Source organism: Siphateles boraxobius, unplaced genomic scaffold (assembly GCF_051911475.1).
Source record: "Siphateles boraxobius isolate OS27281-9 unplaced genomic scaffold, OSU_SipBor_1 77, whole genome shotgun sequence".
Lineage (NCBI taxonomy): Eukaryota > Metazoa > Chordata > Actinopteri > Cypriniformes > Leuciscidae > Siphateles > Siphateles boraxobius.
Window position 1 is genome coordinate 1,298,618 of NW_027509205.1, and position 16,040 is coordinate 1,314,657.

Consider the following 16,040-nt stretch of genomic DNA (forward strand, 5'->3'; position numbering starts at 1 on the left):
TGCGTCTACATATTTATTGAAAAGGCTGGATGGCGTTTATCATGCTGCACTGCGTTTTATAACAAATCCTTGTTCACGTACTCATCATTGTTTGCTGCACAACTATTTGGGTTGGTCCTCTTTATATCAAAGAAGGAAATCCCATATGTTAGAATTTATTGTAAAGACATTGATGGGTAGACTTCCAAATTACATTACTAGTCTTCTATGTTTATGTAGAAAGAACTATAGCACTAGATCATCTAATGGGATTAAATTAGTAGTACCTAGGGTACATTCAGAGCATGGTAAATCATCTTTCTCCTACTATGCTCCATGGCTGTGGAATGAATTTGAAGCTACTGTCCCTCCTGAAACAATTCCTCCTTTGAATGTATTAAAAATTTTTACTGCAGCATACAATGATTGAATCATGCTGTTGTTTTACTTGATTTATGATGAATGTTGTGCCCTGACTTTCTGGAATGTTTTATATGTGTTTGTGTGTGATTTGTAGTGTGGCCATCTTGGCCAGGACTCCCTGGAGGAAGGGATTTCTTTTAATCTCAATGGGACCTTCCTGGAAAAATAAAGGAAATAAAATAAAATACATGTTAAGTTGTGGTGTTGTTAGGATATTACTACAGAGCCTGTGACAGTTTCTCAGTGGAAGAACTGGGATCCAGGGCCACAGACGTCTGCAAAAAACTGCTTTAAAAACCTTCGAGATGCAGGTTGGCGATCTTATTGTTTTTGTTTTCATGGCAAGTTGTGGTGTTGTTAGGATATTCCTACAGAGTCTGTGACAGTTTGTCAGTTTGCCAGGGTCGGTGACGTCTCCTCTCCTGGAGTAAAATACAAGTATTAGTGGTCTAGCTGCAAAATCGGGTAAAGGCCACAGCCAGGCTTGAGGGCAAGTCGTCAGCAGACTTTCCCTGGTGGTCTAGTGGTTAGGATTCGGCGCTCTCACCGCCGCGGCCCGGGTTCGATTCCCGGTCAGGGAATGAGTTTTGCCCACCACCGGCGGCCGTGATTGTAAAATGGCGAAATACGACCTCAAGCGCTAACACCCTCGTCGAGAAGCAGGGCCAAGGAAAAGTTTATGTGTGAAAAAGAACTCCTTCGAGCCGGAGTTGAACCAGCGACCTAAGGATTGCCAACTTGCCACCTACAGTCCTCCGCTCTTCCAGCTGAGCTATCGAAGGCACACTGATTGGGGACAGAACCTCAACATATCAGGTTGCTGAATCTCCGCCACTGGCTAAAACTGCTACAGACATACATGCTGGTTGTTTCGATTAAGTGATGCAAAGACAACCCGATCTTCCCATACCGGGAGTCGAACCCGGGCCGCCTGGGTGAAAACCAGGAATCCTGACCGCTAGACCATATGGGATCTTCCTTATGCCTGGAGCAGACCCTTTTACTTCTAGTGTGTGACCGTCCCCTTTAAGAACATGGGAATGATCCGAAGGGATTGTTTACTGAATTCAATTTCATCAGGCTCAACAGAGGGAGCTCTCATTTGCCTCATGAGGGGCTCAGTTTCCTCCCATTCTTGCGATGGTATAATAGACAGTACAAACTGGTCGTAAAGCAATGTCCTTGTGACAGTACTCATGCAATGCATTTTAAAAGACGCATAGTATTGTATGGTAACCGTTATCCTACTGACAAAGCAGCCTATTGTTGGACTGTCAATTTTTAATATTTCTCAATCAATCCAATAATAATAATAACAAAAACTATGGGTTAATAAAACGGCTAAGGGCTGACAGCATAGTAAACGAGGCAGAGCGAGCCAGCCAGGAGTCGAACCTAGAATCTTCTGATCCGTAGTCAGACGCTTTATCCATTGCACCACTGGCCCCCTGATCAGGTGTCCGTGAGCTTACACGCCACCTGTTGGTTTTCGACTGGGCAGAGGCCTGTGATGACATCTACTTTTTCTCATGCTATTAACAGACCTGGACCCAACATCAGGAAGGGGTCAGATGAGGGGCCTGCTACAAAAACCTTCAAGATGGAGGCCTCACATGTTGGGGATCTCAATTCTCAATTCAAATCTTAAACGTCAATTTAAAAATTTTAATGTACAGGCTTTTTTGCATGATCTATATAATAGTGATTTACAGTTGGTTTCAATTATACCTGATGTGGTTGATGCTTGGGATTATTTCAAATCTATCTTTCTAGAAATTTGTGATAAACATGCTCCTTTACGTAGATTTCGGGTGAGAGGTAGAAATAATATTTGGTTCAATCAATCCGTCTCTAATCTTATTAAGCAAAGAAACGTGGCTTGGTCTAAAGCAAAGAAAACAAATGGTGAGGAGGACTGGTCTCAATATAGATTATTACGAAATAAGTGTACAAAATTAATATAAAGTTCGAAGAGTCAGTATTATTTAAACCTGATTAATGATAACATGAATTGTCCTTCTAAATTTTGGAAATTAACGAAATCTTTTATAGGATCAAATACATCCACTAATCTTCCAAAAGTTTTAAAATTGAATCAAAGATTGATTACAGACAAGGCTGATATTGTTAATACGTTTAATAGTAATTTTATTTCAGCTGGTTTGATAACAGACAATTCCTTGGTCCTTGATGAACAGAGAACTGATGAGTTGACTAATAGTGAATCAGATTTATTTTCTTTTGCCCCTGTATTGCCGTCCCAAGTTCGTAAACTACTCCGAAATTTAGACTGTAAGAAATCAGGTGGGTCTGACCAAATTGAACCAATTTTTTAAAAATTGTCAGCAGATATTATTGCCGAACCTATTGCATCGATTTTTAATTTGAGTCTATCCACTAATGTAATTCCACCATCTTGGAAATCGGCTATGGTGATGCCTTTATTAAAAGGAGGCGATCCTTCCGATTTGAATAATTATCGTCCGATTTCTAAATTACCGGTTTTAGCAAAAGTTTTTGAATCTATTATAAATGATCAAATGAAAGAATATCTACTTAGTCATGATATTTACAACGCATTTCAGTCAGGATTTAGAGCGGGCCATAGTACGATAACAGCTACTACATGATTTAATTACTGCTCTCGATAATAGACAACATTGTGCTGCCTTATTTTTTTATTTGACAAAAGCGTTTGACTTAGTGGATCATGTTTTACTGTTACGGAGGCTTAAAAGTGTTGGCCTCGATAATTCGGCTGTGAGTTGGTTTAAAAATTATTTATCGGATAGAACTCAATGTGTTGCTGTAGATAATTACACCTCATCCATGGTAATAGTCAGGAAGGGTGTCCCGCAAGGTTCTTTATTGGCACCATTTCTTTTTTCTATTTTTATTAATGAATTGGGGCAGAGAATACAATCCGCAAAGCTACATTTTTATGCTGACGATACAATTATTTACTCCACTGCATCCTCTGTGTCTCAGGCTATTGAAATTCTTAAGGATTCTTTTTATACTTTTCAGCTTACTTTGTTGAAACTAAAATTAGTTTTAAATGTAAATAAAACGAAGTATATTCTTTTTACACGTAGCCGTTCTATGTCTACTGTTATGCCTATTCTGACTATTGAGGGTTTACATATAGAAAGAGTACCAACTTATAAATATGTAGGAATATGGCTCGATGAGAAGTTAGCCTTTGATGTTCACATTAATTACTTGGTGAAAAGGCTTAAACCAAGACTGGGTTTTCTTTTTCGGGAAAAAAAATGTTTTTCCTTTATAGCTAGAAAGAGAATAATACAGAGTACTATTTTACCTATTTTAGACTATGGTGATGTTGTTTACATGCATGCGTCTACATATTTATTGAAAAGGCTGGATGGCGTTTATCATGCTGCACTGCGTTTTATAACAAATTCTTGTTCACGTACTCATCATTGTTTGCTGCACAACTATTTGGGTTGGTCCTCTTTATATCAAAGAAGGAAATCCCATATGTTAGAATTTATTGTAAAGACATTGATGGGTAGACTTCCAAATTACATTACTAGTCTTCTATGTTTATGTAGAAAGAACTATAGCACTAGATCATCTAATGGGATTAAATTAGTAGTACCTAGGGTACATTCAGAGCATGGTAAATCATCTTTCTCCTACTATGCTCCATGGCTGTGGAATGAATTTCAAGCTACTGTCCCTCCTGAAACAATTCCTCCTTTGAATGTATTAAATTTTTTTACTGCAGCATACAATGATTGAATCATGCTGTTGTTTTACTTGATTTATGATGAATGTTGTGCCCTGACTTTCTGGAATGTTTTATATGTGTTTGTGTGTGATTTGTAGTGTGGCCATCTTGGCCAGGACTCCCTGGAGGAAGGGATTTCTTTTAATCTCAATGGGACCTTCCTGGAAAAATAAAGGAAATAAAATAAAATACATGTTAAGTTGTGGTGTTGTTAGGATATTACTACAGAGCCTGTGACAGTTTCTCAGTGGAAGAACTGGGATCCAGGGCCACAGACGTCTGCAAAAAACTGCTTTAAAAACCTTCGAGATGCAGGTTGGCGATCTTATTGTTTTTGTTTTCATGGCAAGTTGTGGTGTTGTTAGGATATTCCTACAGAGTCTGTGACAGTTTGTCAGTTTGCCAGGGTCGGTGACGTCTCCTCTCCTGGAGTAAAATACAAGTATTAGTGGTCTTGCTGCAAAATCGGGTAAAGGCCACAGCCAGGCTTGAGGGCAAGTCGTCAGCAGACTTTCCCTGGTGGTCTAGTGGTTAGGATTCGGCGCTCTCACCGCCGCGGCCCGGGTTCGATTCCCGGTCAGGGAATGAGTTTTGCCCACCACCGGCGGCCGTGATTGTAAAATGGCGAAATACGAACTCAAGCGCTAACACCCTCGTCGAGAAGCAGGGCCAAGGAAAAGTTTATGTGTGAAAAAGAACTCCTTCGAGCCGGAGTTGAACCAGCGACCTAAGGATTGCCAACTTGCCACCTACAGTCCTCCGCTCTTCCAGCTGAGCTATCGAAGGCACACTGATTGGGGACAGAACCTCAACATATCAGGTTGCTGAATCTCCGCCACTGGCTAAAACTGCTACAGACATACATGCTGGTTGTTTCGATTAAGTGATGCAAAGACAACCCGATCTTCCCATACCGGGAGTCGAACCCGGGCCGCCTGGGTGAAAACCAGGAATCCTGACCGCTAGACCATATGGGATCTTCCTTATGCCTGGAGCAGACCCTTTTACTTCTAGTGTGTGACCGTCCCCTTTAAGAACATGGGAATGATCCGAAGGGATTGTTTACTGAATTCAATTTCATCAGGCTCAACAGAGGGAGCTCTCATTTGCCTCATGAGGGGCTCAGTTTCCTCCCATTCTTGCGATGGTATAATAGACAGTACAAACTGGTCGTAAAGCAATGTCCTTGTGACAGTACTCATGCAATGCATTTTAAAAGACGCATAGTATTGTATGGTAACCGTTATCCTACTGACAAAGCAGCCTATTGTTGGACTGTCAATTTTTAATATTTCTCAATCAATCCAATAATAATAATAACAAAAACTATGGGTTAATAAAACGGCTAAGGGCTGACAGCATAGTAAACGAGGCAGAGCGAGCCAGCCAGGAGTCGAACCTAGAATCTTCTGATCCGTAGTCAGACGCTTTATCCATTGCACCACTGGCCCCCTGATCAGGTGTCCGTGAGCTTACACGCCACCTGTTGGTTTTCGACTGGGCAGAGGCCTGTGATGACATCTACTTTTTCTCATGCTATTAACAGACCTGGACCCAACATCAGGAAGGGGTCAGATGAGGGGCCTGCTACAAAAACCTTCAAGATGGAGGCCTCACATGTTGGGGATCTCAATTCTCAATTCAAATCTTAAACGTCAATTTAAAAATTTTAATGTACAGGCTTTTTTGCATGATCTATATAATAGTGATTTACAGTTGGTTTCAATTATACCTGATGTGGTTGATGCTTGGGATTATTTCAAATCTATCTTTCTAGAAATTTGTGATAAACATGCTCCTTTACGTAGATTTCGGGTGAGAGGTAGAAATAATATTTGGTTCAATCAATCCGTCTCTAATCTTATTAAGCAAAGAAACGTGGCTTGGTCTAAAGCAAAGAAAACAAATGGTGAGGAGGACTGGTCTCAATATAGATTATTACGAAATAAGTGTACAAAATTAATATAAAGTTCGAAGAGTCAGTATTATTTAAACCTGATTAATGATAACATGAATTGTCCTTCTAAATTTTGGAAATTAACGAAATCTTTTATAGGATCAAATACATCCACTAATCTTCCAAAAGTTTTAAAATTGAATCAAAGATTGATTACAGACAAGGCTGATATTGTTAATACGTTTAATAGTAATTTTATTTCAGCTGGTTTGATAACAGACAATTCCTTGGTCCTTGATGAACAGAGAACTGATGAGTTGACTAATAGTGAATCAGATTTATTTTCTTTTGCCCCTGTATTGCCGTCCCAAGTTCGTAAACTACTCCGAAATTTAGACTGTAAGAAATCAGGTGGGTCTGACCAAATTGAACCAATTTTTTAAAAATTGTCAGCAGATATTATTGCCGAACCTATTGCATCAATTTTTAATTTGAGTCTATCCACTAATGTAATTCCACCATCTTGGAAATCGGCTATGGTGATGCCTTTATTAAAAGGAGGCGATCCTTCCGATTTGAATAATTATCGTCCGATTTCTAAATTACCGGTTTTAGCAAAAGTTTTTGAATCTATTATAAATGATCAAATGAAAGAATATCTACTTAGTCATGATATTTACAACGCATTTCAGTCAGGATTTAGAGCGGGCCATAGTACGATAACAGCTACTACATGATTTAATTACTGCTCTCGATAATAGACAACATTGTGCTGCCTTATTTTTTTATTTGACAAAAGCGTTTGACTTAGTGGATCATGTTTTACTGTTACGGAGGCTTAAAAGTGTTGGCCTCGATAATTCGGCTGTGAGTTGGTTTAAAAATTATTTATCGGATAGAACTCAATGTGTTGCTGTAGATAATTACACCTCATCCATGGTAATAGTCAGGAAGGGTGTCCCGCAAGGTTCTTTATTGGCACCATTTCTTTTTTCTATTTTTATTAATGAATTGGGGCAGAGAATACAATCCGCAAAGCTACATTTTTATGCTGACGATACAATTATTTACTCCACTGCATCCTCTGTGTCTCAGGCTATTGAAATTCTTAAGGATTCTTTTTATACTTTTCAGCTTACTTTGTTGAAACTAAAATTAGTTTTAAATGTAAATAAAACGAAGTATATTCTTTTTACACGTAGCCGTTCTATGTCTACTGTTATGCCTATTCTGACTATTGAGGGTTTACATATAGAAAGAGTACCAACTTATAAATATGTAGGAATATGGCTCGATGAGAAGTTAGCCTTTGATGTTCACATTAATTACTTGGTGAAAAGGCTTAAACCAAGACTGGGTTTTCTTTTTCGGGAAAAAAAATGTTTTTCCTTTATAGCTAGAAAGAGAATAATACAGAGTACTATTTTACCTATTTTAGACTATGGTGATGTTGTTTACATGCATGCGTCTACATATTTATTGAAAAGGCTGGATGGCGTTTATCATGCTGCACTGCGTTTTATAACAAATTCTTGTTCACGTACTCATCATTGTTTGCTGCACAACTATTTGGGTTGGTCCTCTTTATATCAAAGAAGGAAATCCCATATGTTAGAATTTATTGTAAAGACATTGATGGGTAGACTTCCAAATTACATTACTAGTCTTCTATGTTTATGTAGAAAGAACTATAGCACTAGATCATCTAATGGGATTAAATTAGTAGTACCTAGGGTACATTCAGAGCATGGTAAATCATCTTTCTCCTACTATGCTCCATGGCTGTGGAATGAATTTCAAGCTACTGTCCCTCCTGAAACAATTCCTCCTTTGAATGTATTAAAATTTTTTACTGCAGCATACAATGATTGAATCATGCTGTTGTTTTACTTGATTTATGATGAATGTTGTGCCCTGACTTTCTGGAATGTTTTATATGTGTTTGTGTGTGATTTGTAGTGTGGCCATCTTGGCCAGGACTCCCTGGAGGAAGGGATTTCTTTTAATCTCAATGGGACCTTCCTGGAAAAATAAAGGAAATAAAATAAAATACATGTTAAGTTGTGGTGTTGTTAGGATATTACTACAGAGCCTGTGACAGTTTCTCAGTGGAAGAACTGGGATCCAGGGCCACAGACGTCTGCAAAAAACTGCTTTAAAAACCTTCGAGATGCAGGTTGGCGATCTTATTGTTTTTGTTTTCATGGCAAGTTGTGGTGTTGTTAGGATATTCCTACAGAGTCTGTGACAGTTTGTCAGTTTGCCAGGGTCGGTGACGTCTCCTCTCCTGGAGTAAAATACAAGTATTAGTGGTCTTGCTGCAAAATCGGGTAAAGGCCACAGCCAGGCTTGAGGGCAAGTCGTCAGCAGACTTTCCCTGGTGGTCTAGTGGTTAGGATTCGGCGCTCTCACCGCCGCGGCCCGGGTTCGATTCCCGGTCAGGGAATGAGTTTTGCCCACCACCGGCGGCCGTGATTGTAAAATGGCGAAATACGAACTCAAGCGCTAACACCCTCGTCGAGAAGCAGGGCCAAGGAAAAGTTTATGTGTGAAAAAGAACTCCTTCGAGCCGGAGTTGAACCAGCGACCTAAGGATTGCCAACTTGCCACCTACAGTCCTCCGCTCTTCCAGCTGAGCTATCGAAGGCACACTGATTGGGGACAGAACCTCAACATATCAGGTTGCTGAATCTCCGCCACTGGCTAAAACTGCTACAGACATACATGCTGGTTGTTTCGATTAAGTGATGCAAAGACAACCCGATCTTCCCATACCGGGAGTCGAACCCGGGCCGCCTGGGTGAAAACCAGGAATCCTGACCGCTAGACCATATGGGATCTTCCTTATGCCTGGAGCAGACCCTTTTACTTCTAGTGTGTGACCGTCCCCTTTAAGAACATGGGAATGATCCGAAGGGATTGTTTACTGAATTCAATTTCATCAGGCTCAACAGAGGGAGCTCTCATTTGCCTCATGAGGGGCTCAGTTTCCTCCCATTCTTGCGATGGTATAATAGACAGTACAAACTGGTCGTAAAGCAATGTCCTTGTGACAGTACTCATGCAATGCATTTTAAAAGACGCATAGTATTGTATGGTAACCGTTATCCTACTGACAAAGCAGCCTATTGTTGGACTGTCAATTTTTAATATTTCTCAATCAATCCAATAATAATAATAACAAAAACTATGGGTTAATAAAACGGCTAAGGGCTGACAGCATAGTAAACGAGGCAGAGCGAGCCAGCCAGGAGTCGAACCTAGAATCTTCTGATCCGTAGTCAGACGCTTTATCCATTGCACCACTGGCCCCCTGATCAGGTGTCCGTGAGCTTACACGCCACCTGTTGGTTTTCGACTGGGCAGAGGCCTGTGATGACATCTACTTTTTCTCATGCTATTAACAGACCTGGACCCAACATCAGGAAGGGGTCAGATGAGGGGCCTGCTACAAAAACCTTCAAGATGGAGGCCTCACATGTTGGGGATCTCAATTCTCAATTCAAATCTTAAACGTCAATTTAAAAATTTTAATGTACAGGCTTTTTTGCATGATCTATATAATAGTGATTTACAGTTGGTTTCAATTATACCTGATGTGGTTGATGCTTGGGATTATTTCAAATCTATCTTTCTAGAAATTTGTGATAAACATGCTCCTTTACGTAGATTTCGGGTGAGAGGTAGAAATAATATTTGGTTCAATCAATCCGTCTCTAATCTTATTAAGCAAAGAAACGTGGCTTGGTCTAAAGCAAAGAAAACAAATGGTGAGGAGGACTGGTCTCAATATAGATTATTACGAAATAAGTGTACAAAATTAATATAAAGTTCGAAGAGTCAGTATTATTTAAACCTGATTAATGATAACATGAATTGTCCTTCTAAATTTTGGAAATTAACGAAATCTTTTATAGGATCAAATACATCCACTAATCTTCCAAAAGTTTTAAAATTGAATCAAAGATTGATTACAGACAAGGCTGATATTGTTAATACGTTTAATAGTAATTTTATTTCAGCTGGTTTGATAACAGACAATTCCTTGGTCCTTGATGAACAGAGAACTGATGAGTTGACTAATAGTGAATCAGATTTATTTTCTTTTGCCCCTGTATTGCCGTCCCAAGTTCGTAAACTACTCCGAAATTTAGACTGTAAGAAATCAGGTGGGTCTGACCAAATTGAACCAATTTTTTAAAAATTGTCAGCAGATATTATTGCCGAACCTATTGCATCAATTTTTAATTTGAGTCTATCCACTAATGTAATTCCACCATCTTGGAAATCGGCTATGGTGATGCCTTTATTAAAAGGAGGCGATCCTTCCGATTTGAATAATTATCGTCCGATTTCTAAATTACCGGTTTTAGCAAAAGTTTTTGAATCTATTATAAATGATCAAATGAAAGAATATCTACTTAGTCATGATATTTACAACGCATTTCAGTCAGGATTTAGAGCGGGCCATAGTACGATAACAGCTACTACATGATTTAATTACTGCTCTCGATAATAGACAACATTGTGCTGCCTTATTTTTTTATTTGACAAAAGCGTTTGACTTAGTGGATCATGTTTTACTGTTACGGAGGCTTAAAAGTGTTGGCCTCGATAATTCGGCTGTGAGTTGGTTTAAAAATTATTTATCGGATAGAACTCAATGTGTTGCTGTAGATAATTACACCTCATCCATGGTAATAGTCAGGAAGGGTGTCCCGCAAGGTTCTTTATTGGCACCATTTCTTTTTTCTATTTTTATTAATGAATTGGGGCAGAGAATACAATCCGCAAAGCTACATTTTTATGCTGACGATACAATTATTTACTCCACTGCATCCTCTGTGTCTCAGGCTATTGAAATTCTTAAGGATTCTTTTTATACTTTTCAGCTTACTTTGTTGAAACTAAAATTAGTTTTAAATGTAAATAAAACGAAGTATATTCTTTTTACACGTAGCCGTTCTATGTCTACTGTTATGCCTATTCTGACTATTGAGGGTTTACATATAGAAAGAGTACCAACTTATAAATATGTAGGAATATGGCTCGATGAGAAGTTAGCCTTTGATGTTCACATTAATTACTTGGTGAAAAGGCTTAAACCAAGACTGGGTTTTCTTTTTCGGGAAAAAAAATGTTTTTCCTTTATAGCTAGAAAGAGAATAATACAGAGTACTATTTTACCTATTTTAGACTATGGTGATGTTGTTTACATGCATGCGTCTACATATTTATTGAAAAGGCTGGATGGCGTTTATCATGCTGCACTGCGTTTTATAACAAATTCTTGTTCACGTACTCATCATTGTTTGCTGCACAACTATTTGGGTTGGTCCTCTTTATATCAAAGAAGGAAATCCCATATGTTAGAATTTATTGTAAAGACATTGATGGGTAGACTTCCAAATTACATTACTAGTCTTCTATGTTTATGTAGAAAGAACTATAGCACTAGATCATCTAATGGGATTAAATTAGTAGTACCTAGGGTACATTCAGAGCATGGTAAATCATCTTTCTCCTACTATGCTCCATGGCTGTGGAATGAATTTCAAGCTACTGTCCCTCCTGAAACAATTCCTCCTTTGAATGTATTAAAATTTTTTACTGCAGCATACAATGATTGAATCATGCTGTTGTTTTACTTGATTTATGATGAATGTTGTGCCCTGACTTTCTGGAATGTTTTATATGTGTTTGTGTGTGATTTGTAGTGTGGCCATCTTGGCCAGGACTCCCTGGAGGAAGGGATTTCTTTTAATCTCAATGGGACCTTCCTGGAAAAATAAAGGAAATAAAATAAAATACATGTTAAGTTGTGGTGTTGTTAGGATATTACTACAGAGCCTGTGACAGTTTCTCAGTGGAAGAACTGGGATCCAGGGCCACAGACGTCTGCAAAAAACTGCTTTAAAAACCTTCGAGATGCAGGTTGGCGATCTTATTGTTTTTGTTTTCATGGCAAGTTGTGGTGTTGTTAGGATATTCCTACAGAGTCTGTGACAGTTTGTCAGTTTGCCAGGGTCGGTGACGTCTCCTCTCCTGGAGTAAAATACAAGTATTAGTGGTCTTGCTGCAAAATCGGGTAAAGGCCACAGCCAGGCTTGAGGGCAAGTCGTCAGCAGACTTTCCCTGGTGGTCTAGTGGTTAGGATTCGGCGCTCTCACCGCCGCGGCCCGGGTTTGATTCCCGGTCAGGGAATGAGTTTTTGCCCACCACCGGCGGCCGTGATTGTAAAATGGCGAAATACGAACTCAAGCGCTAACACCCTCGTCGAGAAGCAGGGCCAAGGAAAAGTTTATGTGTGAAAACGAACTCCTTCGAGCCGGAGTTGAACCAGCGACCTAAGGATTGCCAACTTGCCACCTACAGTCCTCCGCTCTTCCAGCTGAGCTATCGAAGGCACACTGATTGGGGACAGAACCTCAACATATCAGGTTGCTGAATCTCCGCCACTGGCTAAAACTGCTACAGACATACATGCTGGTTGTTTCGATTAAGTGATGCAAAGACAACCCGATCTTCCCATACCGGGAGTCGAACCCGGGCCGCCTGGGTGAAAACCAGGAATCCTGACCGCTAGACCATATGGGATCTTCCTTATGCCTGGAGCAGACCCTTTTACTTCTAGTGTGTGACCGTCCCCTTTAAGAACATGGGAATGATCCGAAGGGATTGTTTACTGAATTCAATTTCATCAGGCTCAACAGAGGGAGCTCTCATTTGCCTCATGAGGGGCTCAGTTTCCTCCCATTCTTGCGATGGTATAATAGACAGTACAAACTGGTCGTAAAGCAATGTCCTTGTGACAGTACTCATGCAATGCATTTTAAAAGACGCATAGTATTGTATGGTAACCGTTATCCTACTGACTAAGCAGCCTATTGTTGGACTGTCAATTTTTAATATTTCTCAATCAATCCAATAATAATAATAACAAAAACTATGGGTTAATAAAACGGCTAAGGGCTGACAGCATAGTAAACGAGGCAGAGCGAGCCAGCCAGGAGTCGAACCTAGAATCTTCTGATCCGTAGTCAGACGCTTTATCCATTGCACCACTGGCCCCCTGATCAGGTGTCCGTGAGCTTACACGACACCTGTTGGTTTTCGACTGGGCAGAGGCCTGTGATGACATCTACTTTTTCTCATGCTATTAACAGACCTGGACCCAACATCAGGAAGGGGTCAGATGAGGGGCCTGCTACAAAAACCTTCAAGATGGAGGCCTCACATGTTGGGGATCTCAATTCTCAATTCAAATCTTAAACGTCAATTTAAAAATTTTAATGTACAGGCTTTTTTGCATGATCTATATAATAGTGATTTACAGTTGGTTTCAATTATACCTGATGTGGTTGATGCTTGGGATTATTTCAAATCTATCTTTCTAGAAATTTGTGATAAACATGCTCCTTTACGTAGATTTCGGGTGAGAGGTAGAAATAATATTTGGTTCAATCAATCCGTCTCTAATCTTATTAAGCAAAGAAACGTGGCTTGGTCTAAAGCAAAGAAAACAAATGGTGAGGAGGACTGGTCTCAATATAGATTATTACGAAATAAGTGTACAAAATTAATATAAAGTTCGAAGAGTCAGTATTATTTAAACCTGATTAATGATAACATGAATTGTCCTTCTAAATTTTGGAAATTAACGAAATCTTTTATAGGATCAAATACATCCACTAATCTTCCAAAAGTTTTAAAATTGAATCAAAGATTGATTACAGACAAGGCTGATATTGTTAATACGTTTAATAGTAATTTTATTTCAGCTGGTTTGATAACAGACAATTCCTTGGTCCTTGATGAACAGAGAACTGATGAGTTGACTAATAGTGAATCAGATTTATTTTCTTTTGCCCCTGTATTGCCGTCCCAAGTTCGTAAACTACTCCGAAATTTAGACTGTAAGAAATCAGGTGGGTCTGACCAAATTGAACCAATTTTTTAAAAATTGTCAGCAGATATTATTGCCGAACCTATTGCATCGATTTTTAATTTGAGTCTCAATCCACTAATGTAATTCCACCATCTTGGAAATCGGCTATGGTTATGCCTTTATTAAAAGGAGGCGATCCTTCCGATTTGAATAATTATCGTCCGATTTCTAAATTACCGGTTTTAGCAAAAGTTTTTGAATCTATTATAAATGATCAAATGAAAGAATATCTACTTAGTCATGATATTTACAACGCATTTCAGTCAGGATTTAGAGCGGGCCATAGTACGATAACAGCTACTACATGATTTAATTACTGCTCTCGATAATAGACAACATTGTGCTGCCTTATTTTTTTATTTGACAAAAGCGTTTGACTTAGTGGATCATGTTTTACTGTTACGGAGGCTTAAAAGTGTTGGCCTCGATAATTCGGCTGTGAGTTGGTTTAAAAATTATTTATCGGATAGAACTCAATGTGTTGCTGTAGATAATTACACCTCATCCATGGTAATAGTCAGGAAGGGTGTCCCGCAAGGTTCTTTATTGGCACCATTTCTTTTTTCTATTTTTATTAATGAATTGGGGCAGAGAATACAATCCGCAAAGCTACATTTTTATGCTGACGATACAATTATTTACTCCACTGCATCCTCTGTGTCTCAGGCTATTGAAATTCTTAAGGATTCTTTTTATACTTTTCAGCTTACTTTGTTGAAACTAAAATTAGTTTTAAATGTAAATAAAACGAAGTATATTCTTTTTACACGTAGCCGTTCTATGTCTACTGTTATGCCTATTCTGACTATTGAGGGTTTACATATAGAAAGAGTACCAACTTATAAATATGTAGGAATATGGCTCGATGAGAAGTTAGCCTTTGATGTTCACATTAATTACTTGGTGAAAAGGCTTAAACCAAGACTGGGTTTTCTTTTTCGGGAAAAAAAATGTTTTTCCTTTATAGCTAGAAAGAGAATAATACAGAGTACTATTTTACCTATTTTAGACTATGGTGATGTTGTTTACATGCATGCGTCTACATATTTATTGAAAAGGCTGGATGGCGTTTATCATGCTGCACTGCGTTTTATAACAAATTCTTGTTCACGTACTCATCATTGTTTGCTGCACAACTATTTGGGTTGGTCCTCTTTATATCAAAGAAGGAAATCCCATATGTTAGAATTTATTCTAAAGACATTGATGGGTAGACTTCCAAATTACATTACTAGTCTTCTATGTTTATGTAGAAAGAACTATAGCACTAGATCATCTAATGGGATTAAATTAGTAGTACCTAGGGTACATTCAGAGCATGGTAAATCATCTTTCTCCTACTATGCTCCATGGCTGTGGAATGAATTTCAAGCTACTGTCCCTCCTGAAACAATTCCTCCTTTGAATGTATTAAAAATTTTTACTGCAGCATACAATGATTGAATCATGCTGTTGTTTTACTTGATTTATGATGAATGTTGTGCCCTGACTTTCTGGAATGTTTTATATGTGTTTGTGTGTGATTTGTAGTGTGGCCATCTTGGCCAGGACTCCCTGGAGGAAGGGATTTCTTTTAATCTCAATGGGACCTTCCTGGAAAAATAAAGGAAATAAAATAAAATACATGTTAAGTTGTGGTGTTGTTAGGATATTACTACAGAGCCTGTGACAGTTTCTCAGTGGAAGAACTGGGATCCAGGGCCACAGACGTCTGCAAAAAACTGCTTTAAAAACCTTCGAGATGCAGGTTGGCGATCTTATTGTTTTTGTTTTCATGGCAAGTTGTGGTGTTGTTAGGATATTCCTACAGAGTCTGTGACAGTTTGTCAGTTTGCCAGGGTCGGTGACGTCTCCTCTCCTGGAGTAAAATACAAGTATTAGTGGTCTTGCTGCAAAATCGGGTAAAGGCCACAGCCAGGCTTGAGGGCAAGTCGTCAGCAGACTTTCCCTGGTGGTCTAGTGGTTAGGATTCGGCGCTCTCACCGCCGCGGCCCGGGTTCGATTCCCTGTCAGGGAATGAGTTTTTGCCCACCACCGGC

The 16,040-nt window shown here is 39.1% G+C and overlaps 13 non-coding genes across 13 annotated transcripts; 5 read left to right on the forward strand and 8 right to left on the reverse strand.

Moving 5' to 3' along the window:
* Nucleotides 1-911: 911 nt before the first annotated feature.
* trnae-cuc (transfer RNA glutamic acid (anticodon CUC)) lies at nt 912-983 on the forward strand. Its single transcript has one exon. It is a non-coding gene; the product is annotated as a tRNA-Glu (tRNA).
* Nucleotides 984-1,097: 114 nt separating this feature from the next.
* On the reverse strand, nt 1,098-1,184 carry trnay-gua (transfer RNA tyrosine (anticodon GUA)). The gene is given in 2 exon segments: nt 1,098-1,133; nt 1,148-1,184. It is a non-coding gene; the product is annotated as a tRNA-Tyr (tRNA).
* Nucleotides 1,185-1,303: 119 nt separating this feature from the next.
* trnae-uuc (transfer RNA glutamic acid (anticodon UUC)) lies at nt 1,304-1,375 on the reverse strand. The gene has a single exon. It is a non-coding gene; the product is annotated as a tRNA-Glu (tRNA).
* A 3,294-nt stretch (nt 1,376-4,669) lies between these two features.
* trnae-cuc (transfer RNA glutamic acid (anticodon CUC)) lies at nt 4,670-4,741 on the forward strand. The gene has a single exon. It is a non-coding gene; the product is annotated as a tRNA-Glu (tRNA).
* Nucleotides 4,742-4,855: 114 nt separating this feature from the next.
* On the reverse strand, nt 4,856-4,942 carry trnay-gua (transfer RNA tyrosine (anticodon GUA)). The gene is given in 2 exon segments: nt 4,856-4,891; nt 4,906-4,942. It is a non-coding gene; the product is annotated as a tRNA-Tyr (tRNA).
* Nucleotides 4,943-5,061: 119 nt separating this feature from the next.
* On the reverse strand, nt 5,062-5,133 carry trnae-uuc (transfer RNA glutamic acid (anticodon UUC)). Its single transcript has one exon. It is a non-coding gene; the product is annotated as a tRNA-Glu (tRNA).
* Nucleotides 5,134-8,427: 3,294 nt separating this feature from the next.
* trnae-cuc (transfer RNA glutamic acid (anticodon CUC)) lies at nt 8,428-8,499 on the forward strand. Its single transcript has one exon. It is a non-coding gene; the product is annotated as a tRNA-Glu (tRNA).
* A 114-nt stretch (nt 8,500-8,613) lies between these two features.
* trnay-gua (transfer RNA tyrosine (anticodon GUA)) lies at nt 8,614-8,700 on the reverse strand. The gene is given in 2 exon segments: nt 8,614-8,649; nt 8,664-8,700. It is a non-coding gene; the product is annotated as a tRNA-Tyr (tRNA).
* Nucleotides 8,701-8,819: 119 nt separating this feature from the next.
* trnae-uuc (transfer RNA glutamic acid (anticodon UUC)) lies at nt 8,820-8,891 on the reverse strand. Its single transcript has one exon. It is a non-coding gene; the product is annotated as a tRNA-Glu (tRNA).
* A 3,294-nt stretch (nt 8,892-12,185) lies between these two features.
* Nucleotides 12,186-12,257, forward strand: trnae-cuc (transfer RNA glutamic acid (anticodon CUC)). Its single transcript has one exon. It is a non-coding gene; the product is annotated as a tRNA-Glu (tRNA).
* A 115-nt stretch (nt 12,258-12,372) lies between these two features.
* On the reverse strand, nt 12,373-12,459 carry trnay-gua (transfer RNA tyrosine (anticodon GUA)). The gene is given in 2 exon segments: nt 12,373-12,408; nt 12,423-12,459. It is a non-coding gene; the product is annotated as a tRNA-Tyr (tRNA).
* Nucleotides 12,460-12,578: 119 nt separating this feature from the next.
* trnae-uuc (transfer RNA glutamic acid (anticodon UUC)) lies at nt 12,579-12,650 on the reverse strand. Its single transcript has one exon. It is a non-coding gene; the product is annotated as a tRNA-Glu (tRNA).
* A 3,296-nt stretch (nt 12,651-15,946) lies between these two features.
* Nucleotides 15,947-16,018, forward strand: trnae-cuc (transfer RNA glutamic acid (anticodon CUC)). The gene has a single exon. It is a non-coding gene; the product is annotated as a tRNA-Glu (tRNA).
* Nucleotides 16,019-16,040: the final 22 nt, after the last annotated feature.